The sequence below is a fragment of the Mauremys mutica genome, chromosome 4, assembly GCF_020497125.1.
Source record: "Mauremys mutica isolate MM-2020 ecotype Southern chromosome 4, ASM2049712v1, whole genome shotgun sequence".
Lineage (NCBI taxonomy): Eukaryota > Metazoa > Chordata > Testudines > Geoemydidae > Mauremys > Mauremys mutica.
The window spans coordinates 21,847,849-21,863,167 of record NC_059075.1 but is presented as its reverse complement, the minus strand read 5'-3'; the positions used below and the strand labels follow the sequence as shown (position 1 = coordinate 21,863,167).

At 43.9% G+C, this 15,319-nt stretch overlaps 1 long non-coding RNA gene across 3 annotated transcripts in view; it reads left to right on the top strand.

Moving 5' to 3' along the window:
- The window catches only part of LOC123370246, a 43,275-nt gene extending 28,299 nt beyond the window's left edge, over nt 1-14,976 (top strand). For 2 of the 3 annotated variants that reach the window (XR_006579323.1, XR_006579321.1), the window contains exons 2-5: nt 8,078-8,160; nt 11,016-11,101; nt 13,071-13,202; nt 14,225-14,976. This is a non-coding gene — a long non-coding RNA (uncharacterized LOC123370246). The remainder of the gene's footprint in view (nt 1-8,077; nt 8,161-11,015; nt 11,102-13,070; nt 13,203-14,224) is intronic. The other variant, XR_006579322.1, reaches the window with a different exon arrangement.
- Nucleotides 14,977-15,319: the final 343 nt, after the last annotated feature.

Below are 15,319 nucleotides of genomic sequence, written 5' to 3'. Positions count from 1 at the left end.
GTCGTCCTCCTGATGTTTGAGGTACTGGAATGGGGTTGGGAATACTGATAAGCATTTCAAGGGTTGTTTGTTTTCAGCTAGGATTATCAGCTGGTATTATGAAGGGGTTAGCAATTGGATGTTTGACACAATGGCCTGAATTCAGAGCTGATCTGCAGTCCGTGCAATCCCAAGGACTTTCATAGGATTGCAGTGGGTGTGAGTCAGCACTGAATTTGGTTCAATACACGGTCTCCAGTGGTTACACTGTACTATATGGTGTGTGGAGCTTGCTATGTTAGTATGAAAGTGATCAGAATTGCATATAAAAGTCACTGTATGCAAACAAGTGTCAGTTTCCCATTGTTCATTACTCGTTAACAAATTTATTTCAGCATAAGCTTTTGTGGGCTACAGCCCACTTCATTGGATGCATAGAATGGAACACACATACAGGAGATATTTATACATACAGAGAACATGAAAAGGTGGAAGTATGCATACCAACAGGATGAGTCTAATCAATTGAGATGAGCTATCATCAGCAGGAGAAAAAAAACTTTTGAAGTGATAATTGAGATGACCCATAGAAGGTGTGAGGAGAACTTAACATTGGGAAATAGATTCAATTAGTGTAATGACCCAACCATTCCCAGTCTCTGTTTAAACCTAAGTTAATTGTATCTAATTTGCATATGAATTCGAGTTCAGCAGTCTCTCTTTGGAGTCTGTATTTGAAGTTTTTTTGTTGCAAAATTGCCACCTTCAAGTCTGTCACTGACTGGTTAGAGAGGTTGAAGTGTTCTCCCACTGATTTTTGAATGTTATGATTCCTGATGTCAGATTTGTGTCCATTTATTCTTTTGCGTAGAGACTGTCCGGTTTGGCCAATGTACATGACAGAGGGGCATTGCTGGCACATGATGGCATATATCACGTTGGTAGATGTGCAGGTGAACGAGCCCCTGATGGCGTGGCTGATGTGATTAGGTCCTATGATGGTGTCACTTGAATAGATATGTGGACAGAGCTGGCATCGGGCTTTGTTGTAAGGATAGGTTCCTGGGTTAGTGTTTATGTTGTATGGTGTGCGGTTGCTGGTGAGTATTTGCTTCAGGTTGGGAGGCTGTCTATAAGCGAGGACTGGCCTTATTCTAATGTTCCTTTAAAGAAACACCAACAGGAGCCTGTTTGGAGTGTCTAGAGGGGACCCTGCATTTGGCTCTGCTTGTTTGTTTTCAGCTGCCTTTACTCATACTGAAGTCTTGTCTTGCTGTGATATGCAAAACTCAATAAAAACAAACAGCATGCAAAGAGGAAAGGCCTGCCCCTGCTGCCCTTCCTCGCCTGAGAAGTCCCATGGATCCTACACGGGAAAGGGCTGTGAGTTCAAACTCAAAATAAGGTCCCTGGGCCAAATCTTGCAGAAGACAGGTATGATTTGAGGCAAGCTGAGCACTCTAGGAAATGTGCACAGAAATCACAAAGTTGAAGGACTAAGTTCTGCAGTCCCTGGTGTACAGCCAGGTCAAAGCCCACCACCACTGCAGAATAGGGAGAGAAGATGTTCAGACAAAGCCTGCTGCTTTCCCCAAAGAGTTTTGTCTTTGTACATCTGTGCTGCATGCACCCCTCTGACCATGCCCCAATATACCCATATCTCCCTCCTTCTCCAGTGGTGCATGAGCATGCAGACCGCCCATAGGTGGCAGGTGAAGCTTCTCCTAGGGAAAGCTAGCTCCCTGTCCCCCCTCTTCCACCTGCGGCCCTATCCACACTCCACCCCTGCTCCACTCCAGGCCCTGCCCCTGGCCCTCCGCCTCCTCGCTGCTGCTCACTGCATCCCTCCTCTCCCCCCCGCCCTGAGGCCACCACATCCCTCCTCTCCTCCACCCCTTCCCCTGTGAGGCCCTCACCACTCGTGCGCTCCATGTTCCTCCCCTGCAAGGCCCCCACTGCTCACACTCTCTGCATCTCTCCTCTCCTCCACCCTCCTCCCCCACCGGAGTGGGGGCAGGTAAGGAGGGATTCAGTGAACAGCGGGCAGGAGGGTTTCAAGAGGGAGAGTGTGGAGGACAGGAGGGAGGCTGTGGATGGAGGGGTCTCATGGGGTGATGGAGGGGGGCGGTCGCCAAAGACACTTCTTGCCATTTGGTCTAGGGCCGGCCTTGCCAGTGCACTATGTGGCTTTGTTGTCTCTTTACTGCATTTTTTAAATGTTTAAGCCCACTATTCCTATACAGACACAGCAGCCATTTTGTTCTCAGAATTGCAGCATACTGTATGGAGGAAGCACACACACTATACTTCTCTCTCTCATGAAAACTCTGCTTTTGTTCTCTTCTGTTTTCCTTAATTTGAAACAAAACTCATTTTAGACTTATATGATTTCACCTATGCATTTAGGGAACCCCCCCAAAACAAAACAACAACAAATAAACCTAAGAACTTGACCTCCTCTACAAAGAAAGGCAGTTGAGTGAATGTTCATTACAATTTACAGAATACATGTGTCCAAATTTAGGCTACAGCATACATTTAAAAGTAATTTATAGACTCCTATAAAGGGGTTTATAATAAAAATGCCAGTATTATTTAATTATGCGGCACAAATTATGCCATTATGATAATTTTCTGTGTTTTAGATGGAAAAATCATCATCAAGGATTCCTGGATATAAGAATCAGTACTAATGTAGGCAATATATGTACAGTGCATTTGTTCGGGCTGGTACCTTTAGGTTATTCATCCTTTCCATGTCTCTGTGGTGCTCACATAGTTTTATTGCAAATTTTCATTTATTAAGAGATTACCTGACTGCAGTTTGTTTTATTATACCGCAGATGATGATTGAACTCTAAATGAGCTGTAAGACCTCTAGAAATGGCTGAATAGGACTTCTTCATAGGAAGCCAAATACTAAACAATGGCTTCTAGTCAATCAAGAGTGAAATTCACTCATGTATGGGGTGTGTGTAAGGTCCTCCAACAATGTTAGCCATTTGTGTGTGGATGGTGGTGTGGTTTGGGATTATTAGGATGTATACCAGTACTGGAGAACTCTAAAAAGCAGGTCTTTATGCCAGTCTTAAATAGGCCACCTCATTGGGCCTTGGCTGGAAAATGAACAGATGCTGCTGAATCTACACTTTTGTAGACACAGTGACCCAAAAACCAGGCAGAAGAACAATGTCCACTGTACCAGCCCAGATGCTGGACTGGAGGCTGCAGAGGAGCTGTGACGGAGCGTGCCTATGATTCAGGCATAAATTAGAACTGATCAGAAAATAGATTATTTGTTGTGGTGAATTCTGACTTTTTGGCAAAATATTGAAAACCAGTGCTTATTTTGAACTGAAATATGTTTGTTTTTGGCAAAAACAAAAAAAATCAGTTTTTGAGTGTTTGGTTTTTCAACTACGTATTAATATTTTCCAGGGAACACAGACACTTTCTGTGAAAATGTTTTTTTAATCAAAGCCCAAACTTTCCATGAAAACAGTTTTGATGGAAAATATTTGAACAGCCCTAGCTCAAATCCACTGTGCTCTGTCTCTGCCATAGAGTTCCCCCTCACTAATGTTGTGTAGTTGGGCTTTGTTGGGGGGTGTGTGTGGGGCGGGTGTGGATGTGTGTGCAGTGCAGGGGGGATTACAGCCCAAATCAATATGAAGATTGAAGAAGACAAAGCAGTTGTGGAAAAAATATTTCATCAAAGCATTGAAGATGTCACTCTGTTGTAAATTCATAGCATGTCTATTGCAATTATTTCATCACTATCAATGGAGAAGTATATTATAATATACTAAATATATACTAAAAATAGATGAAAAATCAGAACCCTATTGTTTTGATCCCAATTTCATATATAAAGGAAGTAATCATTGACAAAATTATCTTCCCAACAGTGCTGTGATGTTCGCTTTGGTTAACAGAAACATTTTTTGTGTATCAAATACATGAAGATGAATGTATAAATTAATATCCCGAGCTGGGCAAATAATTCACAGTGAATAATTTACTTGACAAAAATCCTAACTTGTTCTATCACAGATTGTTGGCAAGCAAATTCTAATAATCTTGAATGTATTTATTCATAACTATTCCCTAAATTTCTGCAATTAATACTTTGCAATTTGTGTGTTATCAAGTAGTTAGCTGTATTTAACATTAGAGCTGTTTTGATTGGTCATACAAGTCACATGGTATGAGTCGGTCCCCTGATGGGATGAATTTAGCTGCTAAAATCAGGACTCTGGTGTTGTGATTTATTGTGCCTATTAATTCAAAAATTGCTTTCTGGAAATATTGTACAGCATTCATTTTAAAATTCTGTGTTTCTGAGAACATTCCTGCCAGTAAGCTTATTAACTGGAACTTTCACGCAATGCAAGTACACCTCTACCTCCATATAACGCTGTCCTTGGGAGCCAAAAAATCTTACCGCGTTATAGGTGAAACCGTGTTATATTGAACTTGCTTTGATCCACCGGAGTGCGCAGCCCTGCCCCGCCCCGGAGCGCTGCTATACCGCGTTATATCCAAATCTGTGTTATATCCGGTGGCGTTATATCGAGGTAGTGGTGTACAAGTCCACAAGAATTCATTTTAAAATTCAAACAAGTACTCATGGACAATGTTTTGCAGCATTTCTCCAGCTTTACTAACATCAAGAGCCATGTGACCAGAGCTGGCTGGAAAAATTCAGATGAAAAGGTTTTTTTCATCATAATTTGCCCATTTATTTAAATAAAAATATTGAATAGAAATGGTTCAATTTCAACTAATTTCTAATGGAACCAGGCAGGGTTTTGAAACCTGCTTGGTTTCCTTCCAGCTCACTCCCTGGCTCCTCTGTAGCATAGGCTTCCAGGGTCCATGTCAGCCCTACAATGCAAACTTCCCTGGAGCTTGGGATCCCTGACCTTCCAGGGTCTGTGGCTCTGGGGCAGCCTGCCATGCTGAGTGCCTTGGAGCCAGAACCTCAAAGCTTCCTGACTCCCAGGCCAGCTGGGTTGCCCGACTCCTGGCCGGGGGGGCTGAAGGAGAACCAGGAGCCTGGATGTCCCAGCTGAGTTGGAAGCCTCAGAACTTGGGAACCAGCACTTTGGGGTGCTTTTTTTGGAATGCCACTGGACCTAGAACAATGCTATTCTTTGTCTACACTACACAGTGAATATGAAGCGAATTTTAATCTCATCCCTACTCTGTATTTTTTCCAAGGGAAAAACAAGCATATCCTTTCTGTGAACTCAAACTCAGTTTGGCCCCATTCCTGTGATCAACTCTTCATAAACTTACTCTCCCTTCCACACTTGAGAGAAATGATGGTGCTATATTTCACTGCAAACACTGACACAACATTTAAATCTGCACAGAACATAGGCTTAGGAAGGATTTCTTTGCTGGTTAACTTTTGAAAGCTCCCATAGGTGAGATTTACCATAAGTAAGAATGGTGAGTTAGTTTGAGAATAAAACAAGATTGAAGCTAATCCTTTGAATGTATTAACCATTTTAGGATTTAAATAAATTTGCTTCTGGTCTTGGGGCCTCTAAGGGAACCTCTCCCCCAGTGCATTGTTGGAGGAAGTGTGGTTTAGTTGTCGGATAGGGCCTTGGGAGTCAGTTCTGTTCTTAAGTATCAGAGGGGTAGCTGTGTTAGTCTGGATCTGTAAAAGCAGCAAAGAGTCCTGTGGCACCTTATAGACTAACAGACGTATTGGAGCATGAGCTTTCGTGGGCGAATACCCACTTCGTCGTTCTGTTCTTGACTCTGTCACTCACTTGTGGTGTAGCTGAGTGAGTCACATACCTCTGCTCTGTACATGTTTTACAGATAATCGATATGTGAAGCAGAAACATGTACCTATTTCATATAGTATCAGCTTTCGTTATTGCTTGTAAAACACGTTGAGATCTCTGGATGACAGGTTTTCTACAAGGGTCTGTCTATATTACACACTTATCAAGTTCAACAAAATTGTGATGCATGGAGTTAGCTGACACAATGCTGACTGACTGGTCACAATTTGGCCTGCCTACACCGGTGATGGTGTCCGCTAACTTCACTTTTCACAACCATATTTGACCAAGTTCACATTTTCTAATGTAGCAAAGCCATAAGAGCAATGTATTGTTATAATCAGTAAAGATGTTTAACTCCTGAAAAGAGGGCTTTACAATGGGAATGCCTGACACAATTTTGTGTATAGTGGTGGTATAATATATACTTTTGTGGCATATGTTTAAGTAAATTCAAAGTACTGTAAGTGGCACCTGAACTAACAATAACCATTTTATGTGTATTTACATCATTTGCATTCTGGTGAAAGTCTTGAAAAGAACGTGGAGGAGAGACACTGGGCAGAGTAAATGTTATTAGCAGAGTAAATGTGGCAGAGGGTTTCTGAGAGGGTATCGGGGACAATGTAAACACAATGGAGAGGAAACAACATCTTAAAGCTTTAATTGTGTGTTTGGGCAATAGTAAAGTCAACTGTGCCATTTCCAGTATAAAATCCCTGTATCCAGTACTAAATAGCATTAGAGTCTAAATAAGGATTTGAATACAAATGCCTTCAGCTCCAGAGACTAAAGGATCTGTTTCATGAAACACAATATGTGCAGCCAATGTGAAGGGGAATCCCAGATCTGCTCTTTTTTAAGCTTAAATCTTGATTCAGGATGCAAAAATTGCACAAGTCCCTACAGAACTCTAATTCTGGGCTTTGGCAAAGACTCACTGCTCATCCCCACTTGACTATGACTGAGCTGGAGGTCTCACCATTTGCCACACCTCTATATGGAAAGCTGCCCACAGTGATGTCAATGATGCAAGAGTGATTCAGCTGAGAATGCTGAGGGAAAACACTGAAATGAGGACAGGAGGGAGGGCTCACAAGCTAGCTGACACAAGGTGTTCTTAAAGGAAAATGCACAGAGTTTGGGCTTATAGCTGCCCTCACTCTGCCAAAAGGCACTGAATGTTGTGGATTATGTGGGTTTTATCCAATAGGGAAACTCTTTCTCTGCATAGCACATGACAGCCCAAGAGACAATGTCCTATCTTACATGTATTTTTTCTAGTGGTCTGTGCTTCATTCAGACAAAACTGCTTCTTTAGCAGAACAAACACACACAGGGCTACCACTTTTATGAATCAAGAAAACCATATCGTTTTGTCTGACCACTTTTACACATGTATCTGAATTCATTTGCTTTGCATGCACAAATGTGCACCATTTGTAGTTTAAATCAGTCAGCAGGAGGCCTAGCTTACTCATTTGGGAGATGTCTAGACTAGCAAAAAGGTGTTTTTAAAAAGATAGTAGCTAGCCTATTTGAACAAACGTACTTTAAACGCCTAGTGTAGGCAGGACACGCTGTATTTTGACCTGTGTCGGCTGATTGAGATAAAACCTAGGCCTTCAGCTGGCTAATACACATGAAAATCCGTGTTCTGCCTATGCTAGGCATTTAAAATGTGTTGGTTAAAACACATTTTAACTTTTTTCTTAGTTGAGACTTACGCTAGTGTAACCCATTGGTCAGTGTGTGGTACCGATCCATCTCTGTGCCCAATCTGCAGACCATATGAGTAGAGTCGGACCTTGCAGGGATTATAGAGTCTCTGGCTCTGGGTCAGCTTCCCAGACAGGCTGCCTTGGAGTGAGGGTCCCCAGGGCTCCCCAGCTCCTTAGCAGCTCACTAGGTGGGCTGTCATGGTTCCAGGGCTCCCTAGGACCCAGAGGACTCAGGGACACCAGCTCCCCAGCAAGATGGTGACCAGTTCTCCATCTGGCTGGCTACTCGGGGAGTCAGATGGCTGGTTCCCCACCTGCCTGGCTTCTTGGGCTGCCCTCCTGGAGTGGAGGTGGGTAACTCAGCTCCTTGGCTGCTGGCCAGGAAGCCAAGCAGCTGTTCTGTGAAAAATCTGAGATTATTGTTTTTCATTCCACTACAGAACTAATTTTTCCCCCCAAATCTTGGAAATTTTTGCAGAACGAAAAATCTCATTCCAGCTCAGCTCTATGTGTAAATCTGTTATAGCGCCAGCAAGCTAAGATGAGTTGTCTCTTTATCTCAAACTGTAACAGCTCCTGCTTTTAGCTGTGGACTTCCCCAGTTTAATCCCCAGTGTGTCAGCCAAGATGGCAGCTGTTACACTGTCATTCACAAGGTAGGTGCAATGTCACTCTTGTGTAATCCATGTTGAGTAAGTGAATGTTCTTTGGCCACAATTCCTCTTCATTCTTCAGTTTGTTGCGTAACTGGTGGTTTGTGTCTAGGAGATAAGATAGTATATATGATGCCCCGCTGGGAGGTATATCACGTTGCAGGGCATCATGGCTAAAAACGGGATTGTCCTAGCCATTGTGCAGGTTATAACTCTAAGTCTTTCTGTAAGAACGCACAACTTGTTTTTGGGCAAGAGGAGTTCAACTCCTGGTTTTTCAGTTATATTGATTTTTTGGGACAATAGGGAAAACCAACAACCTCAATTTTGGATCTTTCTGTTGGGGGCTGTCAGGACAAAGCACCATTTCCCATAAAGCCTGCAGGAAAGCTGCACATAACTTAATAATGACCGTTGGTACACCTCTACCTCGATATAACGCTGTCCTTGGGAGCCAAAAAATCTTACCGTGTTATAGGTGAAACCGCGTTATATCAAACTTGCTTTGATCCACCGGAGTGCGCAGCCCCGCCCCCCCGGAGCACTGCTTTACCATGTTCTATCCGAATTCGTGTTATATCGGGTCATGTTATATTGAGGTAGAGGTGTATTAGCTTTGCATGCAGCCCCTTCCAACTGATGAACCTCAGAGAGGGGTGGAGGCCCCGGGGCTGCCACAGGCAAGGTGAGAGGCTGGCAGTTCAGGTCTTGTGCTGTCAGAATATGCTGAGGGGTAGTGCAGAGGCATTGGGCTCCAGTGGCTGCCCTAACAGCCATGCATTTTGCAGAATGATCCTTCTATAAACTTTTCACTCAGAGCATACAATCCCAGTGGGAATTCTGTCAGGGGAATCTCTATCTAGTTATTTCTATGGCCACCATTGCCATACTATCTAACACCTCCAAAACATTAATGCATATAGCCTCATGACACCCCTGAGGACTGGGGAAGTAGTACCCCCATTTCACAGATAGGGAATTGAGCACAGAAAGATTAAATGACCTGACCAAGGCCACACAGGAAGTCTGTGGTACAGCTGAAAGTTGACCTTGGACCTGCTGAGTGCCATTCTAGTGCCTTAACACCAGATCATCCTCCCTCTCCTCACTGGGTTTGCAGACTCCTATATGGTTACACCATGGGAGGGGATGATATGGGCTTTAATCAAATCTGTGCTGGGATCCTGTATGCTACTGCTGCTTGCTTCCTATTTATTTGCACATGCTTTGACCCTCAATGAATCTAAAGTTGCTCTCAGACACCAGTGTCATGCTCCAGGATTTTGATTACCCCATCTATCAGTGTGGTTTGTCACACTAAAAGGAACAGGAAGTAGACAGACAGCTGTTGTATCAGGGCTGCAGACAGAGCTGAGACCCTGAGTTTGTCATTAGAGGGAACAAGGCTCGAGGGGGATGAGAAGTTAGCTGGATACAGCTTCTTGTAGTAAAAATTTCAAAAGCACCTAAATGACTTAGGCCTTGTCTACACAGGAAGGTTTTACCAGGTACATTGTTTGCACCAGGCATTAACTGCCCTCTGCACACCCTGCCTGAAGAAGGTGTCCTGTTGAGGTAGAAGAGTGAGTTTAGACCTCCAAGAACTGCCTACAGAGCCCACCCAGGATCAGCTGCTGGCAGACCCAACAAGATTTGCTCCTCCAGTGGCTAGAAGGGCTGGGAGCAGGGAAGATAAAAAGGACTGGCTGCTTCTTCTAGGGACAGTTCTAGGTGAAGCTAATATTGGGGAGGAAGGATCTCCCCTGTTGGAACCCAAGAGATTAAGGAGAGCTGGACCTCTTTGACTGAGTCAGCAGAAGACTGATTTTGGTTTACTTTGTAGAATTTAAAGTCCAATTGGCCATTCTGAGTTGGTCATCAATTGACTTGAAGGGAGCTCACCTCATGAAATGGTCCATTGGTTCAGGTGAACCTGTGACATGCTGATATAGATGTACTGGTATAACCCCTGTGTGGGCACTCTTATTCTGGTATGAAAGTATTGGTGGCAGGGGTGCCATTTAGGGAGGGCAGGGGGAGTTTCGTACTAGAGGTCTGCTTGTGGCACATGCCCCAGCCACCCTGGGCCAATAAGGAGCAACAGAGCCTTTAACCCACAGGAGGAGGGGGATGGCTCCTCCAATGAGGAGCTGAGGAGGCATGTCCTAGCCGTGATCCCTCCAATTGGGCACTAGGGTCATGGGGGCTCTCCTCCAGTGAGAAGCGAGGGTGGTGATTCAAACTGAGTCTGACAGCTCTGAAGAAGGGGGCTCGCACAGCCTAGCCTGCTGGGGTCTAGCAGCAGCATGGTCGATGCTGGCCCAGGACAAAGAGGAGGGGCTGTGTGTAGGGCCTCTGAGGGTAGGGCAGGGAAGGAAGGGGTCAGTCAGGATGTGAGCAGAGAGCATAGGGTCCCCAGTGGTGGTGATGGGGGAGCACAGGGTATCCTGTGCTGGGGGTGGGAGGGAGAAGCAGAAAGTCCCCATTGGTAGTGGTGGGAAGCAGAGGGGGAGCACAGGGCCCCCACTAGTGGTGGTGGGAGTAGTGGAGTGGGAAAGGGGAGTCAATCTCCAGGGGTGAGTCCTGAGGGAGCGGGCAGTGAGTGTGGGAAGAGCAGCTGATGGGAAACAGTCCCTGGGGCAAGGATCCTGAGGGAATGGGAACTGAAGATTGGTGGGGGGCTAGGAGCAGCTCAGTGGGTCTTGGGGTCTGTTTGCCCTCAGAGAAGCAGGGAGCACCCTCATGTCTCTCTGGGAAGAGAATGGGGACAGACCTTCTCATCCAGAGACATCATGTCCACTAGCAGCTGCACCTTCAAGGGAAGGCGTATGTCTATGCTGTGCTGCAAATTCTGCCAGCAGGTGCTGAGCTCTTGGGGGATGAAGGATGTGCTGCTGGCCAACACAGAGATCAACCTGTATGCCACCAACATCCCAACCGCCTGGTAAGTCCTGTTCAGCTGTCACCAGGCAGCATCTCAACAGCTGACTAATGTTACAGCAGCACCTAAAGACCTTAATCAGTAGGAATCCCTCATTGTGCTCAGTAGCATACAAACCAATAAGGCGGCCCAGTTCCTGCCCCACAGATCTCAATATAATCCTTATAATTCCATATCGCAGGCAGGCAAGTAGTATTATTCCCAGTTTACAGCAACGGGAACTGAGGCACGTCATCCAAACACAGAATGGTACTTTAAAAATACATATATACAAATGCTAAATAATAAACAAGATTCAATTTTTTTTCTCAACTTTAAAATGTGGAATTTTCTTGGTGTTTGGTTTTAAATATTTTCCTGTGAGAACTGCAACTCAATCACTGTAGCGTTGTGTTTATGAGCCTTCTGGAAAGTAACTGGCCTTTAAACAGAAGTGAAAGTGACTTGAAAGTGTCAGTTTGACTCCTGTTTAAAGTCAGTTTCTAGTCTATTATTATTTGTAGTAGGTAACACCCTTAGAGCTCCAGTCAGGTGCAATATAAACTCATGGGGCCTTGCACTAGTACTGGGGTTCTCAAACTGGGGGTCGGGACCCCTGAGGGGGTCACAAGGTCATTACATGGGGGGTTGCAAGCTGTCAACCTCCACCCCCAAACCCTGCTCGCCTCCAGCATTTATAATGGTGTTAAATATATTAAAAAGTATGTTTAATTTATTGTGGGTGTCGCACTCAGAGGCTTGCGATGTGAAAGGGGTCATCAAGAAAAAAGTTTGAGACCCACTGCACTAGTAGGAAGTTTCCAAATGTTAAATGATCTATTCCAAGCTTGGTGAACTGCAAAAAGTAAGTAGCCTAAAGGATAGAAAGTAATCTAGATTTTTCTGCAATTGTTTCAATTGTTGTATTCAAGAGTTAGTAACAAAGTAATAATATACATTAAAATTGTAAACCGAACCAGTGTCCCTTAAGTGACTTTGCCACAAGATGTCAGAACATGTTAGTATTAGAACTGGAAATGTATCTGTAGCAGGGTGGACCCGGCTCCTGCCCGGAGGGGCTTGAAATGCTGCCTGCCAGGGCTTGAGAGGGGTGGCTCTGGAAGCTGGGCCGAGTAGGGAAGTGGCCACAGCTGGGGCCACGCCCCAAACTGAAGCCCTGGGGCTTATAAGAGGGCAGGGAAGCCAGAGCCCAGACAGTCTCTCTCTGCCTTCAGAGAGGGATGGGCCTGGCTGCTTAGCTTGAGGATAGGTACCTGAGTGAAGCAGGGCTGGGGGACAGGCTGAGGAGCTAGGGAAGCTCCAGCCTGGAAAGCCCCAGGCTGCGGCCTAGTAAAGAGCAAAGAGGTACTGGGGGTTGCAAGGGACAACCCAGGGGTAGGACAAAGCAGCAGGTCCAAACCCCTTTGCCTGTGATGAGTGGGCTGATACTGCAGTCTGCCCCAGGGTGTGGGGCTAGACCATGACTGTCAGTGGCCACTACTGAGGGAAAGTGGGGATAGTAGGGTGGGGGTTCCCCTGGGAGGGGGAGACCCAATTATAGTTAAAGGGGCACCGGGTCCTGGGAGGGACACGGGGCCGATAGGAAAAAGGGGGATCACCGGCCTGCAGAGGGCGCCCCGGGCTGAAAGAGAGCTAATCCCCCGGAGTCACCAGCAGGAGGCGCCGCAGGGGTGAGTCTGACCGGTTACAGTATCTCTGCCCGGATTCCCGTTCTGCTACTCTACCCTCAAGACTGCACACTCTCTTAGCTAATGGCTCAGAATTAGATGATGGATAATAAGAATATTCGTTGGCATATCTTGTATGTCCAGCCTGACAAAAATAAATGTGGGTTTTTCTTTAAAGTTCAGTTGTGATCAGAAAAGTGACTCTGTGGTGATATTTTTACAATGAAATACATCTACTTTCTCTGTTTCAAGTAAAATCTGTTCATTTTATGGATACAAACATGTTTTTACTCTTATTGGTGCAGGAACTAACGTCAGTCAAGGAAAGCAAACTGTATTCTGTTTAGCCTCATACATCAACAGAACTGTTGAATGCATTGCTGGTGAAGATGAAAGAAGCAGAAAGAACCCAATTTGAATCTCAGAGTTAAGCAAGGGTAGGAATTAAAAAAAAATTCTTGTTAACGGATCAAATTTAATCTGGAGTCAGAGAATGAGTAACTATGTGTTAAATCTCCAAAACAGATACCTCAAATCTTGGGATTGGGAATATCTTGCTGTATTATCCCAATTGTTCTAAATTTACATATAAATTTAAAATATGGCTTTGTTTGTGTATATATTTTTTTCTTTCTTTATATAGGAATTAGATACAGTGCTCCTGTCAACTCATTTCTAAGTTATCTGGAGGGGGGAAAAACCCAAACCAAACCAAACAAAACAAAAACAACCCTAGAGTTTTCAGGTGCCTAAGTAATCCCTGGAATCATGGGTAAAGTCGCCTCCCTCCATTACCAAAGTCTGAAATGGTGCCCCAGTTGTAAGTTGTTTGGGGGGGGGGGAGGGTAGGTTCAGTTTATCTTATGTGGCTTGGGAATGGTCTTAAACTAAGCTGAAAAAAGCCACTTTTATGCTGGAATAAGAGTGTCCAAATGGAGGAGTTATATGAGTTTAATCATACTGGTATATTTATACTGGTATAACTGATAAAGCTTTATTGGGCGGACAAACTCTCAGTCTCTCCAGAATATGGGGAATTAAGCTCCTAGAAGCACTCAACTGACTTGAACATTACCCTTTGTCTTGTTCAATATATATTTTTTTAAAGAATTCACTTCATTTTCTGTTCCCCTAAGCTCCCACCCTTCCCCAGCCCCAAAGGCATAACTTTAAATGTAATCATGAGTTGGAACAACTGAAACCTTTAATCTGGTGCAGATGCCTAAAAAGGTTTAAATGTATAGATTTCCCTGGTATAGATAGCCTAAAATTGCCTTGAAGGGCTACGCAGTTGCTTGAAGTAAGTAAAAACTGAAGAACCGCAGGTGATTTCCAAATCCGTATCTGTTATTTCTCCATAAGGAATGTTAAAGCAACCTTAAACAGTTAAATAACTTACAAAGTTGAGTGGGTTTTTTCCTTTTCCTTCCTTCCTTTTTTTTTAAATATCCAATTGCAGATGACCAGAACTCCATGATGCTGAGAGATCAGTCCTGTCCTTTCCTTGGTGCAATTACATGACCACTTTAGGCTCTCAGGCGTGTGAGGAGGGAGAAGAAAAACAAGATGTGCAAGGATGTAAGTCAGGCTATAACCATGAACACCTAGTCAATGCCATCAAACAGCTGTCAAAGGAGATGCTACCATCTTCCTTGCTGTTGAAAGGCAACCCAAGAGCCCCTGAAGACACAGTGTCTGGGACATGTAGGTGAGAATTCTTCAATCTGTTCTTCAAATCTCAATCATCTAGATGTTTGCCTACAGAAAGGGCAACAGCAATTCATTGTATTAAATATAAATGAATACAGTAGAAATTCTTCCCTGGATATTCTAGATACATCACTGTTATTGCCCATCTCAGAAGGCTCATTGGGTGATGACTTGCCATCTCCTCTTTTATTGTCCAGTTCATGAGTTAATCCTTCTGGCTGCTGTATGAAGCTGTAGGCAATTAATAATAATTCATCACTGTTTGCTGAAAGCATATTGTGTTGTGTGAAAGAGATGTAATCTCAAAATATATGAGGTGAAGCAAGGAGTGGAATTTGAGTGTTATTGCACTGGGGTTTTATTAATAGGTTAGTGACTGTAGAAATAACAACAACAAAATCTATGTGTATAATTTGAAGGCAAACTCTCCCCTCTACTAATCCAGCCTTTCAGACCTGCCGTAAACAATTGCATTTCAAGGGAAAGTTGCTGAGAAAAACAAAGTCCATTTTAAAAAAATAAACATGATAGAAATGTCTGTCTAAAACCTCTAAGCCCTGAGTTGTTAGGGGAAGATAACAATTTTATTAATTAGATGATCAATTATTACAATATTAGGATACACTTCTTGGGCTGGTCCACTGCAGCTTGTGTTTGTTTGGGATAATAAAAGTATCCAATTTGACCATCAATAATGAAATTGTTCCAGTGAGTTATTTAATGTAATTGCTATAATTCTCTAATCTGAATATTTACATCATCGTTGTGGGCTGATTACAAATACATTCATCGTATTTTATCTATGTTGATTTTCAACATCTATACCGATTGTGTTCAGAAATAA